Source organism: Amblyomma mixtum, chromosome 1 (genome assembly GCF_055824585.1).
Source record: "Amblyomma mixtum isolate Tamu chromosome 1, ASM5582458v1, whole genome shotgun sequence".
Taxonomy (NCBI): Eukaryota; Metazoa; Arthropoda; class Arachnida; order Ixodida; family Ixodidae; genus Amblyomma; species Amblyomma mixtum.
Genome location: NC_143012.1, coordinates 80,454,852 through 80,481,680, shown reverse-complemented (window position 1 = coordinate 80,481,680; position 26,829 = coordinate 80,454,852). Strand labels below are relative to the sequence as shown.

Sequence of the window (26,829 nt, the reverse complement as noted above, 5' to 3'; positions counted from 1 at the left end):
GGGCCCCTAGAATTTCGCCTCCGTAGAAATATATCGATATGCAGGCAGTAATAGGTGAAGCAAAGGGAACACGCTCGTGTAGTAGTAAGCTCGCAAATTATGCGCCATTAACAGCAACAGCTTTGATTAGCACTCACTCCACTACCCCATGCAGCGAAGCATGAAAAGCGTTTATAAAAAGGAATCGAAGTGAAAGAAATATTTTTGCGTTTTGGCTGCCAAACAACCTCATGAGATGACCAAAGAGATATTAGCGTAGCAGAAAATTGGCTTTTGAGGAGAAGAAATGGCGCATTAATTGTCTCACATCTCGGTGGACACCTGAACCGCGCAGTAAGGGAAGGAAGGTGGTGGTGGTGGAGAAAACATTTATTTAGAAGGGACAGGAGTATGTTTGGATCAGCCCGTAAGGCACCGATCCTTACAAGCACTAGGTGGAAGTCCCTAGTTTGGTACCCTAGTGGGGGTGGCCGCCGCCTGGGCTCGCCCGTCTAATGCTTATTGGGCGTGTAAGTCGAGGCAGCCGAGCAGGGTCGCCTCCCAGTCGTCCCGGGTTGGGTTGGGGATGGGGGAATGACTGGGTTGGAGGTGCAGGCCCAAACCATGTGATGGGTGTCCGAAGACACTGCACTACAGTGCGGGCAGTTGCCGCTAAAGGAGGGGTCAAAAAATTTCAGTGCTGCCTGGCATAGCTGTGTATTGGTGAAAGGACGGAGAAGGAGCCGCTCATCCGCCTTCTTCAGGCCTTTACATGGGCTAGGTTAAAGGCGATGACTATCTAGATAGTAGGTTGTAATATCTCTGAGCGTATAGACCGGATTAAAATCGGGTTCCTGTTCGGGTGAGCAGGAGAAAGCAGCCCGGTGAGAGAGCACGGGGTGGTGGTGGTGAAAACATTTATTATGAATGAGCAGGAGGTATGTTTGGATCAGCCCGTAAGGGACCGATCCTTACAAACACTAGGTGGAGGTCCCTAGTATGGGACCCCAGTGGCGGTTGCCGCCGCCCGGGCGCGCCCGACTAAGGCTTGTTGGGCCTGTAAGTCGTGGCAGCCGAGCAGGGTCGCCTCCCAGTCCTCCCGGGTTGGGTTGGGGATGGGGGGAATAGCGGGGTTGGAGGGGCAGGCCCACACCATGTGATAAGTGTCAGAAGACACTGCACTACAGTGTGGGCAGCTGGCGCTAAAGGAGGGGTCAAAATGTTTTAGCGCTGCCGGGCACAGCAATGTATTGGTGAGAAGGCGGAGAAGGAGCCGCTCATCCGCCTTCTTCAGGCCTTTACATGGGCTAGGGTAAAGGCGATGACAATTTTGATAATATGTTGTAATATCTTTGAATGTATAGACCGGATTAAAATCGGGTTCCTGATCGGACGGGGAGGAGAAAACAGCCCGGTGAGAGAGCGCGCGGGCGGCTGCGTCTGCTGCCTCGTTTCCTGCCAACCCCTGATGAGCAAGGGCCCATATGAGGTAACCCTTTAAAGGGTCAGTCTACTGAATTTTATCGACCATATTTTCTTTGCGGCAACCGATAGCTCTTTACTCAAATTACCGTTTAGCCAGCTGTGGTGCCAAGGAGTGCGGCAGAACAATTTAAAATAGAATTTATTGATGTGGGAACACATCTGTATGAGATGGTAGTCTCATCTGGCAACCACCTGGATTTCCGCCGCGCGGCGACAAACATGGCAGCGCCCGTCGAAGCCGTACCTCTCGCTTCGGACTGAATTCTCGTTGTTGCTGCCTTTTTCAGCGCGTTCGCTGGCCATAAATGGGGCGCCTGTCTTTCGCTTCGTCTCATCTCGCCTATAAGAAAATATATAAGCGATAAATTTGCTTTATTTTAATCATTAGGGTGACGATTCTGCCGCTCCTAGGCTTAAGTGGAGAGTCGGGTTGTTTACAGCAATGGTTCCCGTCCTGACGACCAGATGGCGCCACTATAGGCTAAGTTTATTTTTGCGTCTCTGCTAGCATACGCTGAACTAAAAGTGGGAATGTGCCTGCGTTTTGCGTACGTGTAACTATAAATATTCATGTGATTTACAGAAAAAGCGAGCGGTACGCCTTCTACAGTTTACTAGAACAAAACGTGCGTTTCTCTGACATTGGGGCATACAAATGGTACGTAGTATATTCACTTATGCTTCTACAAAAAAAGACTACCACTTTCTTGAACAAAATGAACGTTTGGGGTCGCCACCATGCGTTTTTACGCGACTTTTAACACCGAAATAAAATATAAATTCCTGCCTAAACCGGGCGCAGACCCCTCATTATTGATGTTATAGGGTGCCAACTACCAGAATATGCCATTATTTATACACTCATCTCGGTGAGTAGACTGACCCTTTAACTCTCGTTTTCAGCTATTAACTGTCAGGACTTTCATACGGGCATTTGAGTCTGCTTCTGGTGTGGCTACACCTATTTTTGTTTCCCACCCGGCTCTCTTTTTTAGTCATCATTGGCCAAGGTTTCGCCTCCCTCAGGTCGTTTTTTCTCAAAACCTTTTATCGGTCATTGGTGTAGATCTCAGTTCTGTGTGTAGAGTAGGTTCTGCAACGTCCCCTGTGGATATTGCTTTTGATTATATTTTCCCACCTAATTCAAAGCATCTGCCGTCCAGGACCCTACTTAGTTTCCTCTCAGAACACCTTGACTCTTTCCCCCACCACAGCGTGATTGCTACAGATGCGTCCGGGGCTGGCCAGAAGGCAGCCGTTGGCATTTTTTCTGAGGATCTCTCTTGGAGTTATTCACTTCGAGTCCCGGATTACACTCCCATATTTCTAGCGGAGTTTATGGCTCTTGGGCTGGCTGCTTTAAAGATTCCCCCCAGTGTCTCCCAAGTGGTATTTCTGTCAGATTGCCTCTCTGTGTTGTTGGCGCTGGATTCTCAACGGGTCGATCTATTGAGCCGCTCATTGAAGTATTTCATTCCTGGATGGGTCAAAGAGGTGCGCTTCGTTTGGATCCCAGGTCACTGCGGTATTTCTCAAAACGATGCAGCAGATTTTTTAGCAAAATCTGCTCTCAATGCACCGGTCGCCTGTAGCGTCCCTAATCTGATCCTTTTCGGAATGTCTCGCTTTCAGCGCTTTCAGCATATTACCACTATGTGCAACGATCCCTTGCTGTCTACTATTGACTACCACCATCTCATGTACCCATGGAAGGTTCGTGCTTGTAAATCCCGGCAGTGTGAGGTTGCAATGACACTCCTGCGGTGCAGAATTCCCAGCTTAAATCTTTATTTATGCAGATGCGGGTTCAGTCCCTCAAACCTTTGTGCGACTTGCGGAGAGGTGGAAACACTGGAGCATTTCCTACTCTATTGCCGGAGGTTTGCACTTCAGAGAAGGACGTATCTCGAAATTCCAATTTCTCGAATGGGACTCACTTTGTCGGTTCCGCTTCTTCTGTCCTTCGGTGCTAGCGCCAGAGGTTTTGCATTGCATCAAGTTTGCGATTTCCTCCACAATTACATAATTGCTACCGGCAGGTTCCCTTGCTAATGGTACCCAAAATGTCCGCATTGCAAAATCCTTCAGAATTTTTCTGGTATTCAGTTCTCTAATCTTTATGCCGTTTTTTTTTCATTCATTTCTTCCCGTAATTTCTTTTTATCCATAATTCCATCTTTAATTCCTCGCAATACGTACCCAAAGTTAATCATTAGCTTGGCCCCAAAAGGTAATCCATTAGCTTGGTACCAATTTGCCTTCTTTGGGCTCTCCTCACTGAACCCTGGCCAATCCCCCGTCGTGGGTATGTGCCATGCCACCAAGGCAACAACAACAACAACAACAAACGCCATTGCTTGCAGAAGAAGAAAGACACCGTGGTTATCAAACGTGTGATGGCTTCGAAGAAGGAACACGTCTCACCCAGCGACACCCGCGAGGCCTCCGTCGCGGGGCATCTCTTCGACAGCCCCGCAGGAACGGCGTCACCTGCTGGGGAGGTCGACAACCATCCGGGACCCAGGACAGGATCGATGGATGCGGCAGATCTCAATCCTCGCGACACACCAGTAAGCACCACCGTGCGAGAACGTCCTGGGCCCATTGCTGCCAAAGGCCCCGTCGAGGCAGTTGAAGACTCCAAGGAACACACAGCCTCGGACAGTCAGAACACCGAGGAGAGCCTTCAGCAGGAGTCGCCGACGGATGGTCAAGGTACGTGCTAGTCGATTTGAAAGCGCTTTGACTAGTTCCCACCAGCCTTGGGGCACACAAGATTGTCTCTCCGTTCAGCAGAAAGAAGCGGTCAAACTGCTCAAGAAATAATTTTCGCTTGGATACGAAAACTTCTTTCACAAGATGTGCACACAGATACAGTACAAACATGGAATTCCGAGGACTTTACCTTATGATTGCCTCCTATGGCTGATCTCATGGCCTATACATCCTAAAATGCAGCTTTAGGAACAGCATCCAACCACCTGAAGGTGACTGACTTAAAATGTTCAGTAGTTGCCAGCATTTATCAGGTGCATCGAAATATAGACACACGCTCGCTGCAGTGCTCTTTCCTTGAAAATTTCCGTTATCCTCTTCACACAATTCGCGTCACACGTCACGGTCCATGTACTTCGATGACCCTTTTGGCCGTACACGACCCTTCAGCACTGTCATTGGCTATTGTGCTGTGCAATGAGCACGAATGCGCAGAATATTGGCCGCGATGGCCCTACTTCAATGCCGATTTTAGTAATGTTTTCTTTTGGAGCATAACTCTGTCGTAGAACCAAAAGGAAATTTTGCTAAAGGGGCCTGGACGGTAACTGACATCTTTTACATTTACAAAATGTACGGAGATAGAAACTAGTGCAGATAAAGACGACGCGTCGTCAAGGGCGCGCACGTCTGGAAATGAGTCAGTCGTGTTTGGTTGAAATCGTGTGGTGGCCGCTCACTGGAAGTGTGCACAGTGCAGGGGTCCCCTCAAGTGAAGGAGTTGGGCAAACACGCCCTCTTTGCATTTGGATATTCGATCCCTATTTGCGCACTTAGTATTTATTAATGATAAAGCATGTTCAAGCGCCCCACTGCGACGTATACTTACCCGTGAGTGATAAGAACTCAAGCTAATTTATCAGAAATTAGAATACCTCCTCAGCCTAAGTCCGCTACAGCCAGCATAGTGCGACTTCCCTTCAAATCTTGGTCAGTTTGTATTGTGTTGTCATCCTTTCACAGCGGTAGACGTGAATAAATGTATGATGCATGCAAACGCAGGCTCCATGGGAGCTGAACGGAAGTCCACTCAAGCGAGGACAGATCCCGAGCTCCCGAAGACAGCGACCAAGCCTCCAAAATCATTGACAGAACAACAACCCGACTATTCTCAGCACGATGTCCCAGGACGACCAGCCAAGGACCAGGGCAGCGTCGGCAGGATTCTCAAAAATAATGCTCATCGGACACCTCCGGGAACTCAGGGAACTCCGCGCCTCGGGCCATCCCCACTGCCTCCTGTAACTCATGCGCGCGAAGTGAAGAAAGATGAGGTGCGGTGTACGCGGGCACAACAAGCCGTCAAGCAACCCAAATCATACCACACAGTGACGCCGCCTTCTGGACAGCGCACACCTGATTTGAAGGTTTGTGTTCTCTTCAAATGAGCACTTGAACTCTCTTGAACGTCCAGTGGACGTCCTTAAAGCTCGCAGTATGGCAATGGGAGTTTTAATGTCCTTTGAGGAGCTGTTTGAACACATCCTCTTCGAAGAGTTCACGGTTGGAAACTAGCAAATTTAAACACAGAAAAGCGCTACACGATACCCTATAGAAGAGGCGTGAGGAACACAAAATTAAATGCCCTTTGTAAAGGAAAGGTATATAAACAGAGCTTACTGTTTCGCAAATTCTTTCATGTGTGTAAAATATAGACCTCGAAGGTACACAGAAACCTGTGTGTTTTCATTTAAGTTTTATTTTTATTTGATGTCATGTAGAGCTGATATGTCTGCTTTGCCATTACGTGCCACCTCCTCGACAGCAAGTTCTGGTGGCATATCTTCTCAGGCGGGCCCCTCCTTCTGTGTTCCTAATTCTCCTGTTCAAATTAATCCTTGTATTTTGTATGTGTCTTGTGCTCATCTATGTCTCGCCGGTCTGTGTGCCATATTTGCACGGAAGCAACAGCTCTATAATTGTTCTCACTGTCTAAAAAAGCATTTCAGACTTTTAATGTCTAGATTACCGGACTGTTGCAAACTCCATTAGGCAGTACGCGCTTTCTGAAAGCATTTTTTTTACTTCTTTTTACATGTTTGCAGGTTTTAAAAATAACAACACCACGTTTTGCCGGCGAGGGCAAATACCTTGCAGGGAAGGACTTCCAATCAACCGGAACGCAGATGTCAAACTACTGCCGCCCAGGGTCAGGGACACCGCCAGCTACGGCTGTTGAGGTTTTGACTGCATCAGAACGACGAATCAGAGGTGGACCCCATTGTAAGGGTCGAGCTTCACCCGGGGCTAGCTCAGCGTCTTCAAGTTTAACGTGAATGGTGACTAGCGGGAGTCGGACACCATCCTTATCAGAGTTCGACCAGCAACAGCAAGAATTTCAACAGCGACGCGAACGTTCCGAACGTCCGGGCTCAAGCCCTGGAAGGGACGCCATTAGTAGAGATGTACAACGTTGCCACACGTATCCGAGCTCATTCTCTCCAGGAATGTCTGGCCGTTTCTCCCCTAAAGACACTGCGCATGAACGCAATGAAAACGAGATGGTTGTTCGACCTACCGGTAGTCCAACTAGCTCGCAGCATTCGTCAAAAAAAAAGTTGCCTGCGAGAGCATCTTCGGGACAAGCACGCAGTGTCGGAAGATGAGAAACCCCACGCAAGAATATCTCTATCCGGGAGGTCGCTGTCCTCATTCAGTCGCCGCGGAACTCCTGAACACAGTGGAACGTCCGTGCCGAGTTACGGAAGACACTCGCCTCGACGCATGTCAACGACCTTAACGGGCGACTCACCCGAGCGGAGATGTGGTCGACGCCAGCCCCAGCCGCACAAGTTCGAGCCCATTCGGATGAGAAGCCCACCGAGATACACACGGTCCCTCTCCGGTAGCACCGAGGCCCAGTCGGCACACTCGCAGGCGTCCTCAAGATCGACCAGGTCAGACTCGCCGCTTCGTCAAGCTAACCACCGGCAAAGCATCCAGCCGGCGTACGTGGAGACAACGCGGAGCGTGACAAGGACACCGCAGTTCGTGTCCAGCACAACGCAGGGCTCCTCCGCCAACAAAAGCGCAAAGGTGACCTCTTCTTAGGCTAAGCCACTGTCCGAGGGTTAGCGATTACTGGCCCAAGCAACAGAAGTAATCGGCCCAATAATGGAGAATGATGATTTCACTGTGGTCCTTTGCAGGAACGGAATTGGCCAATACATTTCTAATCTTGGGCCGATTAACTGTGCTGGTTGGGTGCGCAGCGCACTGTTCATTACACTGTCTACGTTGCTTAGGTCACAGAATTTACAGTCAAGGCACAATGCAAATTTCATATTCGTATTTAGAAAAGTGCCACGTTTATTTTCACACCGTACTATGATTCCAATTTATAAGAACGAATATGAAGAAAGCTGTACGAGAGGTACTTTGTGGAGGTCTCGACCAACATTTAAGAGCAATGCCACAGGGGCAACCTTGCGCACTGTGTTGGCGGCATTTAAATAAAGGTGCATGAAGATTAAATTTCCTCGAACCATCTTCAAACGCTATTTACGGCTTATTTTCTACTCAGATGTTCAGTAAGGCCTTTGAATGCTTGTGTCGCGCTCAGCACGCGCATAGCTCTGAAAGGGAACAGCGCGCTGTAAATATAACACTGGCATTCTGTTTCAAAGCAGGTTACTTACTGAACTCCGATTAAAGAGTGAATAATCTTGTATGGGTGCTTACGGAAACGAAATGAACTCGACCATTTGAACCCACATTATTAATGCACGAAATCATTTAAAAGCTATGTTTTCACCTCCTTTACCCGCCACTGTGGCTCAGTGTTGAGGGCCTCGATTACTGAGCTGGAGTACCCGAATTCCAACTCTAACGCGGCGGCCGCGTTTCGATGGAGCCGGAACACAAAAGGTACCCGTACGCTGTGCTGTTCAGTGCGCGTTAAAGATCCCCTGCTGGTCAATATTATTACGGAGCTCCCCACTATGGCAGCCCTTTCCTTCGTCATGCACTACTCCGATATCTCACTTCGCCGTTGAGATGCCGACCAATAAGTCAGACGGTTACTGTGCCATTTGCTTTCATCAAAAACCACTAATTACACCTCTTTGTCCGCCGAGTTATTTTCTTCCGACTCACTGACCCACGAAGACAGAGTAGAATGAAATAGATACGAAAGAAACGATTGAATGAAGAGGCCCTTCGAAGTAACCACGTATGCAATGCAATAGCCGTACTAAAAGATACCCCTCCCCCAACGTCCCCTCTTTTTTGGAATCCATGTCTTAGAACGGAATCCATGTCTTAGAAGCTTAAGCAATGAAACTTACTCATCTAATAGTTAGCTTCCAGTTGGTGCGACAATAAAGCAAGAGCTTTGCTAAAAGCACCTCTAATTTCGTACGCTGCGAAGCGCAAGTAAGGAAATGAAGGGTTTATAAGAAAGACTCTGTAAGATAAATTTTACCCTCTTAAGAATGCACAAGTAGACGAAAGAGGGACTCCTTGATAAGCGTTACTGCGTTTTTATGCTTTGGAACGCGCTGTGTTTTGCTCTTATTATGTGTTCTCTTTCATGTCCGAACACAAGTCCTTTTGTCTGCGCTCAAAGTCTCAAAATTTTCCGTTTCTCTCTTCGAGCGCGATAGCTGCAACGCGGCAGCGTTAGCGCTACCGTTGAGCGCAGATACTGGCGTCGTGCCACGAAACCTACGTCACACATGTATCCATACCTCGGCAAAGTCATGAGTGGTCCTCACGCTCACTCACAAAAAAGTTTGGCCGACTCAAACTCATACTCACAGAGGCCCGGGCTCACTCTAACTCCTGAATTAAAACTCGTTTGGCTATCAAATCACTTTGGTTCACTCAGACTCACCAGTCATCTGTGATAAAAATACTTATAGCGACTCATGTCCAACTCAGGTTCACAACTCACCTAAGCTCATTTGCTTTTAATGAGCGACTCATTTTGACTCGGACGCTCGTTTTCAATCACGCCTCATCTCGACGACTCATCTGTCCACAACACCCTCCCACAACGCCAACGATGTTATCGCAGGCACTCTTGAAGAGCCAGCCACCGATGGTGCCCATCTTCGGCGTGGTTCTCCTGGTAGGGGTGCTCGTCGCATCCCTCTTCCTCCTGCTGTTCTTCGTGCGCCCAAAAGTCTCCAAGTGGCACGGCAGCATACGCGTGTGTCGTACCGAGCGGTGCCTCGACTACGCACGCCGCCTTCGGTACACGCTGAACACCTCACTTAACCCGTGCGAGAGCTTCACGCGTTTCGTGTGCGATGGCTGGCGGCGGAGCAACCAGCTCACCGTGCGCGAGGTGGCCTTCCTGGACGCCCAGCGGGAGCTGTCGTCCCTGCTGCGGTCGGTGCCCGTGCCCACCACGGGACAGACGTCGCTGCAGAGGGCGGCCGCCTTCTACCGCAGCTGCGACGACGTGCTTCGGGGCAGGGCTGACGAGCTGGAGAAGGTGGGCTGCGTGCATCGACAAGGACTTCTGGGGAGGGGAGCGCCCCCACACTTCTTGCTGCTATGCACTGGCACATGTAATCTAAGCGTAGACCGATCCAAGAGGTGCGCAGGAACGCAGGTCATACCTTGTCTTCTTGTTTCAGTCCAATATTCACCCACCCTACCCGGAACCAGGCAGGGCGGATGAGGGAACAAATGAGTGTTAATGACATCCTAGTCAAAACCAAGAAGATGAACGGGGCTTAGACGGGCCATGCAATGCGGAGGAAAGAAAACCGCTGGTTCTTAAGGGTAACGGAGTGGATTCTCAGAGAAGGCAGGCGTAGAAGGAGGCGGCAGAACGTTAGGTTGGCGGATGAGATTAACAAGTTTGTGGGGTTCCGATGGCCGCAGCTGGCAAAGGACAGGGTTCAGTGGAGGAACATCAGAGAGGCCTTTTACCCTGAAGTGGATCAGCTTGATGTTGATGATAATTGTGATGCACGACACCAATGTACAATTGGATGCATAGTCCCTTCCCCGGTGGCGCAGAGTGCAGATACAATGTCTTTCATTCTCTTCTATTTGACCATTAGCATTTTCATAAAGAAATCGTCCGGTGCCGTGTAGTTTCCCGTAGATATTATCTTTCCTTGTCCATTGCTCCCTCATTACAGAAATCTCACCTCGCTATAGCTTGCTGCAGTCTGCTCATGGCTATATTTTACGTTTCTCCGCGGTCACTGATTTTTCTATGGCAAGGTTTAGCCGCCCCATAACGTTGGATATGTTGCACTTCCGACCACCCTTTGAGATTGGCTTCGGCTTGCGAGTGAGATGACTCACAAGCCAAACACAATTCAAGCTTTCCAAAACACACTTTTGAGGGAGATCCTTCCTGTTCTTACGGTGATCACAGGTCAAAAGGGAGCTGTTGGACGCGGGCATTGTGTGGCCCCGCCTACCCAAGGACTCCAACAGGCCGGACCTGCTTCGCACGTGGTTTCACGTATCCCTCAGGCTGCACTGGAGCCCCCTGCTCCACGTTGTGGTGCAACAGGACGCGAACGTCACCACGGTCGTACTGGAGCCGTTGAGTGATTTTGAACGCATGCTCCGAAAGCAAAAGGGCTTGGAGGGCAGTGACCACGAAGCGAAGATCTACTTTGAGGAGCTCAGGTGAGCGATTGCTTGGAGACCAAGTAGAAGAAGGAAGCATTTTTGATGCGTCTGACGGCAGCGTATTCTCCGCAGGCGGGAGTTTCTAGCTAACCGTGAACACCAGAACGAGGAGGACCACACCACCGTGACCTTCGCAATCACGAAGAGTCTCGTGCAATCCCACCTGACTCCACTGCATCATGCCTTCGGGAGCACTCATCATTTTGACAATTTTCTGGACACTGCCTTCATGCTCCGAACGGTGCCAGGACTCACAAAGCAACGCTGGCTTCAGGAACTGGACAACTACGTGCGAACTTCAGAGAGAGACCTCGTCTTCGTGTCAGAGAAGCCAGCTTTCGTGCGCACGTTCCTGGCTCTGTGGAGTAAACGCGGAGAGGAGGAGATGCACCTTTTCTTCTCCTGGTGTGTCGTGCAGACGGCTGCGCTCTTCGCCAACCAGAAGCTGCTGCTCAACTTCTACACCCGGTGAGAAGACGAGCTATCCAGCCTAGCATGAACTGAAGGTTACCGTTCGTTCTAGCTAAAACGGACGCATCACGTTCATTTATTAGGCAACAGACGTGACGCTGCCGAATAGAGGAATTCTTCGGCTAGCTAACCTCAAGTATTCGTTGCAGTGTCCATGCGAAAAAGTACACTCTTGAGACAGCAGCTTAATCGCTGTAGGTTAACCTGAAATGATTTCCTTCTAATCGCGTTAGACCGTACTGTGCTGTCTCGGCAACCTTTTGCATGGATGATGCTTACTGACTAGAAGTTTAAATTAGGCGTGACTGAAACAACACACGCTGATCTAAGTCGGAGTGGTTTAGCCGATGAGACTGACAAAGTTATCAGATTAAATCAAAGGGTTTTCGCATTCACACATAAAAGGACTCCAGAGACTGGAAGTCTAAAGTAGTTCATCTTGATGGGGGATTTTGCCCCTTGCATACACAGCGCATACACATACCTTCAAATGATTTACAACAGAAACCAAAAATTTGTAATCATCCCCTTAGAGTGGTAAGAAAGGAATGCACGTGAACATTCATGCATTAAAGTTTGTGGAATGCATAGCCGCGGAAAAAAAAAGTACGTTCAACTTCTTGTAGCGTTAAACTTGGCGTGCGCGTGTCCTTAACGCAGCGAACTAAAAGCCGAAATGTACCACGGAGCGCTGTACCCTAGCAAGGACCGAAACGGAAGCCTCCGGGCCAGAGGCTCCGTTCTGCCCGTTTTTCATTTTCCTGTCATTTCCTTGAACTTAGTACGATACCGCTGAATTTTTATGTGGTTTTGACCTGCACGCAGCGAACTAAAATCCAAAGTATATCAATGATCAATGTGCCATATCAAGAAGCGGAACGGACCCCTGAGGGCCAGCGGGTTGAAGCTTCCCTTCGCCCCCTTTTTCCATTTTTGTTGAGCTTCGTAGACTAGGTAAACTTGAGCGTGCAGGTGATCTTGACGCGCCGAACCTGGAACCGAACAGTAAAAAATTCAGGGGGCACTTTAGCTTTCTAATGTGCTGCAAGGTGAAAGACTTTCTGAAGCAATGTTTGGCATTGACTGGAAGACTGTTTGTGCTATACTAGTGCTTTATTTGCCCGCACACTTTGACTGCTTAAAACATAGTGACTGGCTAGTTGGTTCTGCATACTGGAAAATTGCACCGCAGCAGTAACAAGGACGAGACGAGAAGGACGCAAACACAAGCGGTGACTAACAACTGTGTTTTATTGCTCTGAGCCAGCTTATATAAGAACTAGGTACAAAACAACAAAACAGAAACCAACACATCACCTCACGCGTTCGTGGCACGATTATCGGAATTGTCTCCCGTTCCTCCAATCTTTCGTCCTATCATTGGCGTTCAGAAATGACATTTCTTTTTCACTAAGGCGCACAGAAGGGTTTCTGACACACTTATCTGCGCATTTTGATATCGCCAGAGCTTCTGATATCAACCTCGTGGTGGTGTCCCGACACTTGCGAAGAATAACTGTTCTTTCAAGGGCAGGGGTGCACTGGCACTCGCTACAGGCACTGGCTACAGTGTAAGGCGAGTTCCCCTGAGTTTGGGTCTCTTAGGTTCCTTTTGTGCTCTTGTAGCCTTGTGTTCAGGCATCTCCCTGTTTGTCCTATATAGACGTTGCCGCACGACAGGGGAATTGAATATATCACATCTTTTTCGCAATCGACGAGACGCGGACGGTGCCTCGTCACGCAGTCGGGCACCTCACCTCACGAATGCGTGAGGTGATGTGTTGGTTTCTGTTTGGTTGTTTTGTACCTAGTTCTTATATAGGCTGGCTCAGAGCAATAAAACACAGTTAGTCAGCGCTTGTGTTTGCGTCCTCGTCTCGTCCTTGTGACTGCTGCGCTGCAATTTTCCAGTACACTTTGACTGCCGACTTTGAATGCCTTGTTAGCACACCTTTCTCTATGCTTCGATGAGTTCGGTTGTATCCAAGTAATAAGGTATGTAATGTGGTCACCCACGGACGCCTTGCGCCCCCTGTCGAAGCGGACGACAACTATTTTTAATTAGTTGTCGTCTGCTCCGAAAGGTGGCGTTAGACATCCGTGGGTGACCTAATTACATCTAATCCGCGCACTCTGACGTCATAACCATTTCGGTTAAGCGAAAAGCGTGACACCGCTGCTGAAAACCTTATGTCGAAAACGATGAGGCATTAAAGCCTCTCGCCTTAATACTGCGTCCTTAGCCCAAGCAAGGAGCGGTACGGAAGCCTCATGGTCAGCGTCATGACACTTCCCACCCGTTCCTTTCTCATTTTTCAAATTCGTATACTACCGTAAAATTTAGACGTGCGCATGGTTTTCACGCAGAGAACTGAGAGCTGAACTGTACCACGGTGCCCTCTGCCTTAGCAAGGTTTACATGCTGAGCGGCGCCGAGGTCTTCGGCGCATACTACGACGAAGTCCTCTCCGGCAGGGCCAAGCACACCGCGCAGCTTCTGGTCGTGGACACCCGCAGGGCCTTCGCTGCCCGCCTTGAGAAGTGGATACATTGGGACCCTGTCCGCGTAGTCGTCCAGGACTGGAACAGCTCTGACGTCGTCCTTGGGTACTTCGACCCGCGCATCGACCAGCGGTCGCTCAAGGTTCGACGGGAGGGGGAGGACGTTCGAAACCATTTCTCACCTTCCAGCAAATTCGCTGCCAATTTTGGATAGATTGACGGAGTATTCGTTAGCGCGTTGTAAAGATCTACGTTAGAATTTACACAGCAGAAGATGAAAATGCTTATGTCTTTTCATTTCAGTTATTTATAACACCTTCCTATGTTCACTGTTGGCGATTTCCCGTAATCATTAACGCCAGCGTAAAGTGCAACAGCGGATGTGGGTGCATTCACCCTTACCAGCCTCCAAGAATCTTCTGTTAGGACTCCAAGCCACTACGGCGCCCCTAGTACTTCATTATTCAATGAAAATAGCGCTTTACTGTGCATTCGAGGCTGGACTACGAGCGCATGGTCCACGTTACTTAAGTGCCGTATTCTTACGCGGCTGCAAGGTGCTCGACAGTGCCTCGAAACCCTCGAAAAGAGATAAGCTGCGCCACTGCATTGGGGCTTCGGAGTAATATATGATGCCGATGGCTGAAGAACCGATAAGCGCTCAGCCAACGGGGGGCTAGGGGTGCGAGCAAAGCGGTGTTGTTTCAGCGGCTCAACATGGTGGCCTGTGAGATATTTCCGCGAAGTACAATATGATACCATGTTTTGTGAAAGATTTTTTGGTATTATGGTTACATGGTGCTTAACGTTCCAATGCAACTGAGGCTATGAGGGATGCCGTAGTGGAGGGCTCCGGATAATTTCGGCCACCTGGTGTTTTTTAACGTGCCCTGACATCACACAGTACACGCGCCTCTAGAATGTCGCCTCCATCGAAAAGCGATCGGCGCGGCCGGGATCGAACCCGCGTATTCCGGGTCAGCACCGTGTGGCACCGGAGCACCACAATCACTGAGCCACCGCTGCGGCGCTTTGGAAAAGAAGAACGCCATTGATGCCTCGAACAACGGCGCCGCAACATGAAGGTTCACAAGCATTCTTTCGAACCTTCCTGTTTACTTGGCGACGCTGCAGCTGATGGTGGGGCTTCAGATATGCGGCCAACGTTCTCGACAAAGCGAAGCTCTTTTAACACAGAAAACCGACTACCGCGATGTTTTCCATTAATGACATCTCAATCAACTCCACATTCCTCTGTACTACAGGAAAAAAAAACAGGGCTAGCAATGAAAAGGGACGATAGCAGACGGCCCCATGACGTAATAAAGTGTACTTCAAGACAAGGCACATATATTAAGGAGAAGCAAATAGGTAGGAGGGCGGACGAGATTAGGAAGTTTCCGGGAATAAATTTTGTCCAGTTAGTGCAGTTCAGCTTGAATAGTAGGTCGATGGCAAACGCTTTTCGCCAGAAGAGGTGTTTTGTGATTATTATGATTCCTGTTTGGAGCGTGGAGAAACACTGCTGAGAGTTAATTTAACAAAACTTCTGTTTGGGCTAGATGGTGCATTTGCGGGCGTTGAGGGGCGGAGGGACACATTTGGCAGAGCATTGTGCGAACTGCAGAGCGTGCGAGCCGCGGCTGAAAGAGATGAAGATACTTGGCAGAGGCGGTGATAAGACGTCACGTGAACTATTAGAAGCCTTTCACATCAGGAAGAGGGGGCATGACTGTGTGAGTGACACGTCTGTTAATCTTTTGCACGCAGAGTACAGGTATCTCGAGCACGCATTGTGAACTGACGATGTGTTTCTTTACTGCGCATGTCTCCATTTATGTATATAATCTGCTCTCTTACCTGCGAATAAATCAGATGAAGTTAGCGCCTGTCCTGTGTCTTTCCTCTCTTGTGTGCGTGTTGTTGTGCGCTTGAATTCGTTTCAAAATAAACTGCTGAGAGTATTTTCCTCTCCTCCTAGTACTGAAGATAGCCCTAGTTTAGTATTGAACTAGTTACAACTTTGCGACCTGTCTTTTCTCGCTATGCAGCCCAAGCAGGACGAGCCGACCTTGCCTGACATGAACGCTTCGCTGGTGGACAACTGGCAGGCGGTCAACCTGGACCATGTGGACGCGAACGACCGGACGGCCTCGGCGCGAATCGAGTTCGCCGAGTGGTTCACACTTCTTCCCGGCCGTGACGCGGCGCTGCTCCCGTATGCCTTCTCCTTTCCCTGGCTGGACGAGAGCGCCGCGCCGGCCATGAACCACGGAGGCCTCGGATACAGCGTCGCCCTGGCACTCAGCCGACTGTTCACCGACAGGTGGGCTACTGTGAAGCAACTCTGTTGAAACGCGTGCTCAACATCACTCGAGAAGTGAAAGCCTATATTCCTTTCTACCAAAACTTACCACTTCAGTAAATGTTCCTTTGGCTTTTGACGAACTTCAGCTGCGTAACATATCGCTTTGTCAAGTTCCCTGGCGCGTACTCTTACCTAAAGAACCAGTTATAGTTTGTGTGGCTTTAATGAGGGGGATAAATGCGCTTTCCCCGCTTAACCGCGGCTGTCACAGTTCAATACCTCCTGACCCGACCCCGTGGTCGCGTGCACTACCGAGCGCACGACGACCACGGCAGGTCTTGCTCTGAGGGAACAAAGGAACGACCCTCTGCCTGACGCAAACGAGGCATTCATTGCTGCAAGGACAATAACGCCACCTGGCAACCTAATAAGCTTAGGAATCGAGCACGTCCGACTCACAAGCACTGTTACGAGCGAACGTTCGCACACGCCAGGGAAAGAGGGAAACTCCGAGGCAGGAAGGGGTGAGCCGGCGGGAGAATGTTCCCGGCATGAGGCATCGCGCCAGCTGGCGAAGAGCCGAGCCCACGCCGACAGGCTCGTACACGGCGAAATTCCGAGTCCAAGAGAGCCTAGCTCTCCTGGCTCAGAAGCTCATAAACCGCTTCTGCGGTTCCGCAAAATCCTAATTCATTATTGCGACAGCCACCGTCACTACCCGGCACCTGCCAAGGGGCTGAGTAAGGCGGAGGAGCGAACTGTGCGGCGCCTGCAGACAGGAACTCTTCTCTGTCCTGCCGTAGCAAAACACTTCGATCCGAACACAGATGGTGTGGGCATGTACTCAGAATCCTCACCTTCCCCCTTCCCCCACCCCCACCCGAGAGGCATGGGAGACTGCCCTCCTCAACTGCTCCACGCTGGAGTCCCAAAGGGCTCTAGTAAAGCGGGCGCGAGACGGGGCCTCGTCGTGCGATGTCCCGGACTAAGGATACCGACCATGTAGCAGGGTTTTTTGACCCTCAAACTCTCCTTGCAAATTAGTTTTTCACCACCAGCACCACCACTCTCCCACGCGCAGGAATCATGCCATCCGTGGCGCTCCTGTCGCTGCGACGCCGGCGCCCTCCCTCGGTAATTAAGGCAACTAAGCTCGAGAAGGTGCATCACGGGGAACCCCACCAAAGGGGAAGACTAGGGCCAAAGTCCCCACAGGTTGTAATGCTTCACACCTCCTTGCTACGATAAGAACAGAGCAAAAGACGACCCCTGATATTACCGAAGCGTACCAGCCAGCTCTCTTAACTCTGAGGCCAGATGGCTCCCCGATATTATCTGCTCACCATTATTTGCACCGCGTTGAGTAAGGAATCGGCTGCACTTTATTCTTTTTCACTGGGTGCTGCTTGTTTGCGTATAGGCCTGCAGAAAAAAAATAATCCAGTAAAGTGGCTGCGAAGGATCGCAATTTGTGGTTAAGAATGTGTCGTGTCCGGTCGCTGTGTTGAATGCAGCGAAAGACGCACACGGTACTTTAAGACTTCGTTTATTTAAAGCCGATGAGGGTGCGACCAGCGTCGAACGAGGCAGGAGCCGAACTGGCCGCCCGAAGAAAGGAGGGAGCGGAGAAGCGTCCACGGGAGGGAGTGGCTTCCCAAAACAGGAGGAGGATGCGGGGGCGCACCATGGGGGGGCATCTGGCGACAGCGTGCGACGAGGGGCAAGTTGTCGTTAGGAGGAGGATGCGAGTGGTCGTTAGGAGGAGGATGCGGGGGCGCACACACACAAAAGCAATAAGGGGACACAACACTTCCTTCCCCCTTAGAAAGTTGCCTGGTATCGTGCAGGGGGTCGGCGCTCACGCGTGGAGGCGCGCTGGCTTTGTGCGCTCGGGGGAGAAACACTTGTAGGCTGGCTGTTGTTCGCTGTGTCTCCTAGGTCTGTCCTGGGCGAAGTCTCTTCTTCCGGGAAGAGGTGCCAGGCTATGTGGGAAGATGGTGCACGTGTTCTCTCCGCTGGCGGACAGCTCTCAGACGGCGTCGTAAATCTACGCAGCTGGTTGAGATGTCGGCGTGCTACTGTGCCATGTATGTTGACGAGCCAAGAGCGCAGGCCTATGCGTCTGACAATTGTAGCTTCCTCCCAGCGTGGCTTTTTCAGAAACTGTCGGGCGAGGACGCGCTGCCCCTCATTAAGCGTGCCGCAGCGCGGAATTGCTTTTTCTTCCCGGAACGTCTCTGCCTTTGGCTCGGGGAGGATGGCTGTGAGCTGGGTTCGCATTTCACGCTCGAACATCATTTTCGAGGGGGTCTCGCCTGCTGTGCTCTGAACCGTCGTGTGCTGCTTGAAGAGAAAGCGCGCAAGGCGGCGCTGCAGCGAGCCTGTCTGATCTCTTTCAAGGGCGCGTTTTAGCTCGGCTACGTAGCGCTCGGCTTGTCCGTTTGTCGCTGGGTGGTAGGGGGCCGATGTAACTGATGAGATCCCGTTGTCGCGATAAAACTTGAGGATCTCCGCAGACACAAACGGTGTTCCGTTGTCCGACACTACCTTGCGCGGCAGGCCGAACGTTGCAAATAGTGATCGGAGGTTGTCAATGACTGCTGCCGAAGTCGTCTGTCCCATTTGCCTTATCTCAAGCCACTTTGTGTAGGCATCTACGACCACAAGGAAAGTGCAGCCCTCAATTGGTCCTGCAAAATCAATGTGCAGTGTGTGCCATGGTGTGTCTGGCTTTTCCCATTCTGGGACAGGAGCTTTCGGCGGGGCGCTCCGGCTGCTCTGGCAAGGCTTGCATTCTCGCACCACTGTTTCGATGTCGTTGTCAATGCCAGGCCACCACATGTAGCTTCTGGCACACTTTTTCATTGCAACGATGCCCCGATGTCCGGCGTGGATAAGAGACATAGCTTGTGCGCGTAGTTCTCTCGGCATCACAACTCGGGACCCAAATATGATGCAGCCGCGATGGGTGCTCAACTCTGTAGCTCGCCTGCGGTAAGCGTCGAAGTTGTCCCCTTTGAGTTTATGCACGTTGCCTTGTTGAACAGCTGTGTAAACTAGCCGGAGAGCTGCGCACTTCTGCGTAGATGCTGCAACTGTGCCTGCTGTAAGCGGAGGTTCTGGCAGTGCTTCGAACATCAGAACGTCTCCTGGTGGAAATGGTTCGTCAACAGTTGCGTCTAGTGGCAGACGGCTTAGCGCATCGGCGTTTTGATGTTTACTCCCATTGCGGTAGACCAGAGCGTAGTCGTACGCTGAGAGTTTGATGCACCAACGTGTCATTCGCGGAGACAAAGTTGGTGGCATAGGCCTTTGTGGTCCCAGAATGCCCAATAGCGGTCGGTGATCGGTTATAAAGGTCACCTTCCGGCCGGCAATGTACTGGTGAAAATGTGTCGCCGCGTAGACGATGGCTAGCCCTTCTTTGTCAAGTTGCGCGTAGTTGCGTTCTGCTTGCGACAACGTACGTGAGGCGAAGGCGATGGGAGCTTCCCTTCCTTGCTCGTCAGTTTGCGATAGAACCGCGCCGACTCCGTACGGTGATGCGTCGCAAGCCAAAAGCAGAGGCTTCCTTTCGTCGTAGTGGCGGAGGACTGTACATCTTCGAATCAGGTCTTTCAGGGCATCGAATGACTGCTGATGGCGTGGCGACCATGTCCATGTCACATCTTTCCGAAGGAGTTGGTATAAGTCGTTGGCCACGGTAGCTCTTTGTTCCAAGAACCGGTCGTAGAACGTCAAGAGTCCGAGAAAAGCCTGTAGCTCCTGCTTGTTTGTTGGAGCTCGTGCTTCTGTGATCGCTCGCACTTTGTCCTCGGTAGGGTGAATGCCTTCCGCATCAATTCGGTGTCCCAGAAATTGCACCTCTGGCACCGCAAAACAGCACTTCGATTTGCTTATGCACAAATTAGCGTTTGCTAGCCTTTCGAGAACGAGCTCTAGGCGCACTGCATGCTCTTCAGTGGAAGTGCCACTGATGATGACATCGTCAAGGTAGACACAAACTCCTGGGATGCCCTGAAGCACTGTCTCCATGAATTTTTGAAATATGGCCGGGGCTGCAGCTACGCCAAAAGGCAGTCGCTTGACTTTGTACAAGCCTTTCAGTGTGTTAATTGCCAATAATTCAGCAGTTGACTCGCTCACCTTCAGCTGCTGATACGCCTGGGTGAGGTCCAATGTGCTGAAGACTCTTGCGCCACGTAGTACACTGAATACTTCTTCAGGTGTCGGTAGCGGGTAAGAGGACGCTTTAGTCGCAAGATTGACGGTGCTCCGGTAGTCTCCGCAGAGGCGTATGGTTCCGTTCTTCTTGCGAACTACGACAAGTGGTGTGGCCCATTCTGAATGCTGCGTCGGCTCGATGACACCTTGCTGCTCCAGTTTGTCCAACTCTTTTTCAACTGAATCTCGGAGAGCAAACGGCACCGGCCTGGCCTTCAGAAATTTGGGTTGCGCGTTGTCCAACAACTCCAGTGTGACCGGGGGCCCTTCGTTTCCTGGAATCTCTTCCGAGAATACTCTTTCGTATTTCTCTTGCAGTTGCTCAACCATGTTCTGGCTCGGCGTCTGGTGTATGCCGCATATCATCACGCCTAGTGGAGAAAACCAGTTTCTCCCTAGAAGGTTTGATCCTGTGCCCTTCACAACAAGCAGAGGTAGCGTATGGGTCTGGCCGTTGTAGTTAACCTGCACGTTGGCAGAGCCCAATAGTGGCAGATTCTGTCCTGACCACGTTCGCAGGTGCGTGTCGTCTTGTTGCAGGGCGGGTGCGTCAGATGGCCATGAAGTTCGGCACGTGTCCTCACTGATCAGAGTACAGGCTGCGCCGGAGTCCACCTCGAACTTAATCAGCTGGTGATGTACGCTTACTTCTGTAAAAATCTTCGGTCGCGTGCCGAGATTCATGGTGTTCAGGTCGTACAACACAGATGGTGTTGCTGATGTTGTTCCATGGAGATCAGATAGCGGCGTATTCTCTGAGGCGTTGACGCTGTGATTAGGCTGGGAAGGTGACTTTATCTTGGCAAGTCTCCGTTTCGTAATGCATGCTCTTTCGATATGCCCTCGCTTGTGGCAAAAATTACACGTGGCTGACTGGAATCGACATCCCTGGGGGTTGTGTTGGTCGTCACACCGCCAGCAGCGTTGTGCCTTTTTGACCGATTTTACAACAACAGAAGGCTTGCGCACCTGGTTGCTTGTCTGGTGTACCGGCTCGGTGTTCCGGCGAATCCCTCTCTGCTGGTGACCGGCGCTCTCCGCTCGAACGGCGATGTCGTAAGCTTTGCTGAATGTGAGGTCCTTCTCAGCGAACAGGCGCTGCTGCAGTGACTCGTCACTCAGTCCGCACACAAATCTGTCGCGTAACATCACGTCCAAGGGAAGCATGGTGGTGTTAGCAGAAGAAGCTGCGTCTCCCTCCTGCCCGGTAGCTGTTGTCGACAGCGTTCCAAAATTGCAGTCGGCAGCGAGCTTCTTGAGCGCGGCTACGTAGGCGCTCACAGTTTCTCCTCCCAGTTGATCTCGTCGTTGGAAGCGAGCCCGGCTGTAGACCTCGGATGGCCTTGGGTCGTAGTGCTTTTGCAGCGCTTTTACGATGTCGTCGTAAGACACTGCCGCTGGTGTGCTTGGCTGAATAAGGGCGCAGACAGTATCGTAGGTCTGCTCCCCGCACAGCGTCAGCAGGTTGGCCCTCTTCAAGGCTGGGTCTGTGATGTTGTTAGCTTCAAAGTAGAACTGAAGGCGTCCAACCCACGATGACCACGATGAGCCGTTGAACTCTGGTATCTGATTGGGAAACCCTCGCGTAGCCATGGCTTGTCAATAGCGTTGCGTAGCGCGGGTCGAATCCACTTTCTCGTCGCCACTGTCGTGTCCGGTCGCTGTGTTGAATGCAGCGAAAGACGCACACGGTACTTTAAGACTTCGTTTATTTAAAGCCGATGAGGGTGCGACCAGCGTCGACCGAGGCAGGAGCCGAACTGGCCGCCCGAAGAAAGGAGGGAGCGGAGAAGCGTCCACGGGAGGGAGTGGCTTCCCAAAACAGGAGGAGGATGCGGGGGCGCACCATGGGGGGGGCATCTGGCGACAGCGTGCGACGAGGGGCAAGTTGTCGTTAGGAGGAGGATGCGAGTGGTCGTTAGGAGGAGGATGCGGGGGCGCACACACACAAAAGCAATAAGGGGACACAACAGAATGGTTTCAAGGGATCAATAATATGCCTATTTTCAGGTGCTCATATTTACGCGCAGCTTTTGGAGCAACGGTAAATGAGTGTATGAGGTCCGCTAGGAAACGGCGATTCTTATTTTATTTTACCAAGTGCATAAACAAAAGGTATAAAAACGCCATTCCTGCCTTTCTTAACCCCCCAGCGCCAAACCTTTTTCCAATTGTTCGACAGCAAAGTGGTCACGCCAGTAACTCGGATCAAGGCATGCGAGTTACGCACACATTCCAAAAAAATGTGCAAACGTGTTTAGTGCGCTCGCACATAAGCAAAAAAAATCGCGAGGACACTTTGGCAACTAAATTGTTGAGAGACGAAAGGCGAGCACACTATGCTGTGACGACTTCCGGTGGATGTAACGTCACAACGTTCCCTTGGATATATCGATACCCAAATTATACATCCTTCGGGGATATTAAGTGTTTATTGCTCTTAATTACACATTTTTCTGTCTAATTTGGCACAAATCCGGACTTTTTCCGATCATTCTGTGATAATTTTCGCTATGCCGTGACGACTTCCGGTGGATGTGACGTCACACCATTCCCGTAGCTATATCGACGTCCGCGCTCTTTCGACGCAATTTCAACATTTTTTTTTACTATAATTAACTAATTATTTCATGCTCATCAAGCGTGGCTTCTAGGTTCATTTTTTCCTCCTCTCTTTGAAGCAACATTCGTTTTCTCCTATCTTTTTTAGTTCCCGAGTTAACACGCTGCCAAAGGTGTGGCACCCTCTGCTAACGGACGCCAGTATGAGCCATTAAAGGCTTTCGCCTTAAGAGGCTGTCTCATAGTATACTACGCTTAAATCGCAGCTACATCATTTCTTCGGAAGCCGTGGGCTCCTTCAGCACGGCGCTGGCGTGCGCCGTGAACGGGAGCAGTGGATACGGCAGTTTCTTCGACGTTCTCCGTCAGCTCGAGCACACGCTCGCCCTCGAGGTGTCGCTGCAAGCGTACAGACAACGCAGCGCCACCTCGGAGGGCTACGACGAACTTCTCGAAGGGTTCGAGGGCTACGGCAGCGCCGCACTGTTCTTCATCGCGGCGTGCTACACGACCTGCCTGGGCAGCGAGAGCGTGTTCCCTGCGGCCGACGACGACGAGTGCGACGTCACCTTCCGACACGTCCAAGAGTTCTCCGCCGCCTTCGGCTGCGCGCCCGGCAGCCCAATGAACCCATCGGCCAAGTGCAGAATCATGGAGCGAAACGATGCATAGAAGGGCATCCTTCGCATGGCTCGCGCCGCTTCTTAACGAAGAGTGACTGATGCGCTGAATTTTACGCGCACTTTACCTATTTTCGTTTCAGAATATTTTCTGATTACACTGTACAAAATCGCTGAGCGCATTCTTTCGTCACGAACTATGATCACCATCAATAAGGGCAAGCAATGATGATTTCTTCGCTATATTTGTACTATTGCAAGTAATTTAGCCCTGCATCACAGCTTTCTGTCAATGTTACCAAAACCTTTAGGTTCCTATAGTATGTGTGTGCTTGTTGGGCGGAGCTATTGTTAAGGTCCTTGTTTTCTGAATGTTATTGCATAGGACTCGTCCAGACGAAATCAAGTGTGTTACCCGACTATTCAACCGTCTGTACTTTTAGAGCCAGTAGCCTCACAAGACTGCACACTTACAGCGAGTAGCCTCGTTAAATACTTAGTGGTCATGTTTGATTCTGATATAAACTGGCAATCGCATACTAGTAAGACATGTTCCAAGCTCGCTTACGGTCGCGACATCGCTTACGGTCGCTTACGGTCGCGAAAGCCCGTGAATGTTTTGACCTAAAGGTTCTGCGTATTTTCTATTTCTTATTTGTGCATAGTTATCGAAGCTACTGCATAGTACCATGGAGCTATACATATAAAACATGCTTAAAATCTATTCCCCGCTTGCAGAAGATGGCAATTCGTATTCCTGGAACAGTGGACACCTCAGTCGCGCTTTAAGCTGCGAAACCGTTTGAAAGCACAAGTTGTTGAGACTGAAAGAAGGATGAAAAGGAAATTGCCCGGACTTGCCTACTGGCTCCAGCTGAGCCACAACCACTGCCGCGTGCAGACTGAGGAGAGTTGAAAGATACGGGAGGACAGAGTGAAAAAATTGGCTATGGATTAGCCCAGCTACGGCAGGATATACGTAGCGAGAGGTACGGTATATCCCAGGTTCCGTGTAGTCGTTTTAAATCGAAAGCCTTTAATGGCTCATGCTCGCGGTGTCCGTGCATGCTCGGTGGTGGTGGTGAAAACTTTTTAATAAACAACAGGAGAGTTTGCAGACCAAAAATGGCCCTTTACATAGGTGGAGTCCTTAGTCCGGGAGCCCGCTGGACGAGGCCGCTACTCGCGCCCGTTGGACTAGAGCCCTTTGAGACTCCAGCCCCGAGCAGTTGAGCAGGGCTGCCTCCCATGCCTCTCGGGAAGGGGAAGGACTGGGGGGAAGGGAAGGATTCTTTTGACAGGCCCAAACCACGTGGAAGGTATCGGAAACTTCCCCACAGTGAGGGCAGCGCCCATCAATTTTGGGGTCGAAATGTTTCACTATTGCAGGACAAAACAGAGTGTTGGTCTGCAAGCGCCTCAAAGTTCGCTCATCAGCTTTACTCAGGCCCTTAGCAGGGACCGGGAAAAGACGACGGCGTTCGCAATAGTCGTCCAGAATTTCTCTGAACCGCAGAAGCGGTTGCACAATCTCCGAGCCGGAAGAGCCTGGGTGAGGTGCCCGGTAGGTAAGCGCTCGGGCAGCCGCGTCCGCAGCCTCATTACCTCTAACGCCCTGATGGCCTGGAGTCCAAACTATGCGTTTGGGCGAAGGGTCCGATTCCCTCACTGCGCGCTTTAATATACTCCAGGCTAAAGGTGAAATCTCGCCAGCCAGGTAGTGTTGACAGGCTCGACGCGAATCTGTCACGATTACCTTCGAATTCAAGTCCGAGGCGGCAAGCGCAATGGCTACTTCCTCAGCCTGTGCTGAATTTCGAGCTCGAAAGGAGAGCCCGTTAACGCATTGATCCTGGTGAACTACTGCGGCCGTGTGGAATCCATTGGGCGACGGCCCTGCCACGTCAACGTAGTATACACCCTGTTTGGATCCGTGTTGGTGTTCGAGGGCCCGAGCGCGCGCCTCTCGTCTGCCTTCGTGTGTATGTGTGTCCATGTTGCGCGGGAGTGGAGGGACCCAGAGCTTGTGACGCCATAGCTCCGGAATCCGAAACGTCTCCTCTGGAGTGCACTCGTGTTGGACGTGCAAGCGGTCTAGCAGGCGGCGCCCGGATGCCGTCTGCTAGAGTCGCGTATATTGGTTCACGAGGTGGGCCTCTCGTAACTCCTGGTAGGAGTTGATCACCCCCAACGCCGACAACTTAGTATTGGAGGTGGCCACTGGGAGGCCCAGTGCTCGCTTTGTTGCCTTTCTAACGATGGTGTCGATTCTTATTTCTTGTTGTTTCGTAGTGCGAAGGTAGGGAGCTGAGTAGAGGATCCTGCTGGTCACGAAGGCATGGGCGAGCCGAAGCGCGTCCCTGCCTCGCAACCCGCCGCGCTTGTTAGCAACGCGATGGATCATGCGTCCGACCTGTTCGCCTACGCGCTTGAGTTTGGTAATAGTGGATTCCGGGCTGAGTCTGTTATGGATGAACAGACCTAGTATGCGGAGCTCCCCGACCTCTTTGATGGGGCCTCCCGTCAGAGAGATTTGCAAACTCGTGTTGTCCTTAGGATCGGATCTGATGTGCAGAAGTTCCGATTTTGCGGGAGCACATTGGAGACCACAGCCGATAGCGTAGCTATCGGTTATGGTGGCGGCCCGCTGAAGGCGGTCCTCCATTTCCCCAAGGCTCCCTTCGGTAGTCCAAATTGTTATGTCGTCCGCGTATAGTGCGTGATGAATGCCTTCCACCCGGGCCAATTGGTGGGGAAGCTGCATCATGGCAATGTTGAAAAGAAGTGGCGACAAGACCGCCCCTTGGGGTGTACCCCGTGTACCCATCGTGTATGGTCCGTATTCGTCATCCTCAATCTTGAGGAAGGCCTGACGCTTCGAGAGAAAGTCTCTTACATATGTGAATGCCTTGCGCCCACAATCAGTGGTACTCAAGTTAGCCAAGATGCTGCTATGACGAACGTTGTCAAAGGCCCCCTTAAGATCAAGGGCAAGGATGGCCTTGTCGTTGTGGCGCATGGCAGTGGGTCGTATTATGTAGCGGTGTAACTGGAGGAGGACGTCCTGCGCAGACATATGCGGTCGGAACCCGAACATAGTGTCTGCAAAGAGGCCCTTGGTCTCTATGTGTGGAGAGAGGCGATCCCTAACCATCGTCTCCATAAGCTTGCCCACACAAGAGGTTAGTGAGATGGGCCTCAGGTTGTCGGTATTCACTGGCTTGCCTGGCTTAGGGATGAAAGTGACCAAGGAGGTCTTCCATTCGGGAGGGAGTGGACGCCCGTCCCAAATCTGGTTAA

The 26,829-nt window shown here is 51.0% G+C and overlaps 1 protein-coding gene and 1 pseudogene across 1 annotated transcript in view; both read left to right on the top strand.

Annotated features, from left to right (window-relative positions):
• Positions 1-23,581, top strand: part of LOC149366914 (uncharacterized) — a 30,340-nt pseudogene extending 6,759 nt beyond the window's left edge.
• Positions 1-26,829, top strand: part of LOC149366909 (uncharacterized) — a 127,094-nt gene that overhangs the window by 45,711 nt on the left and 54,554 nt on the right. The window lies entirely within an intron of this gene.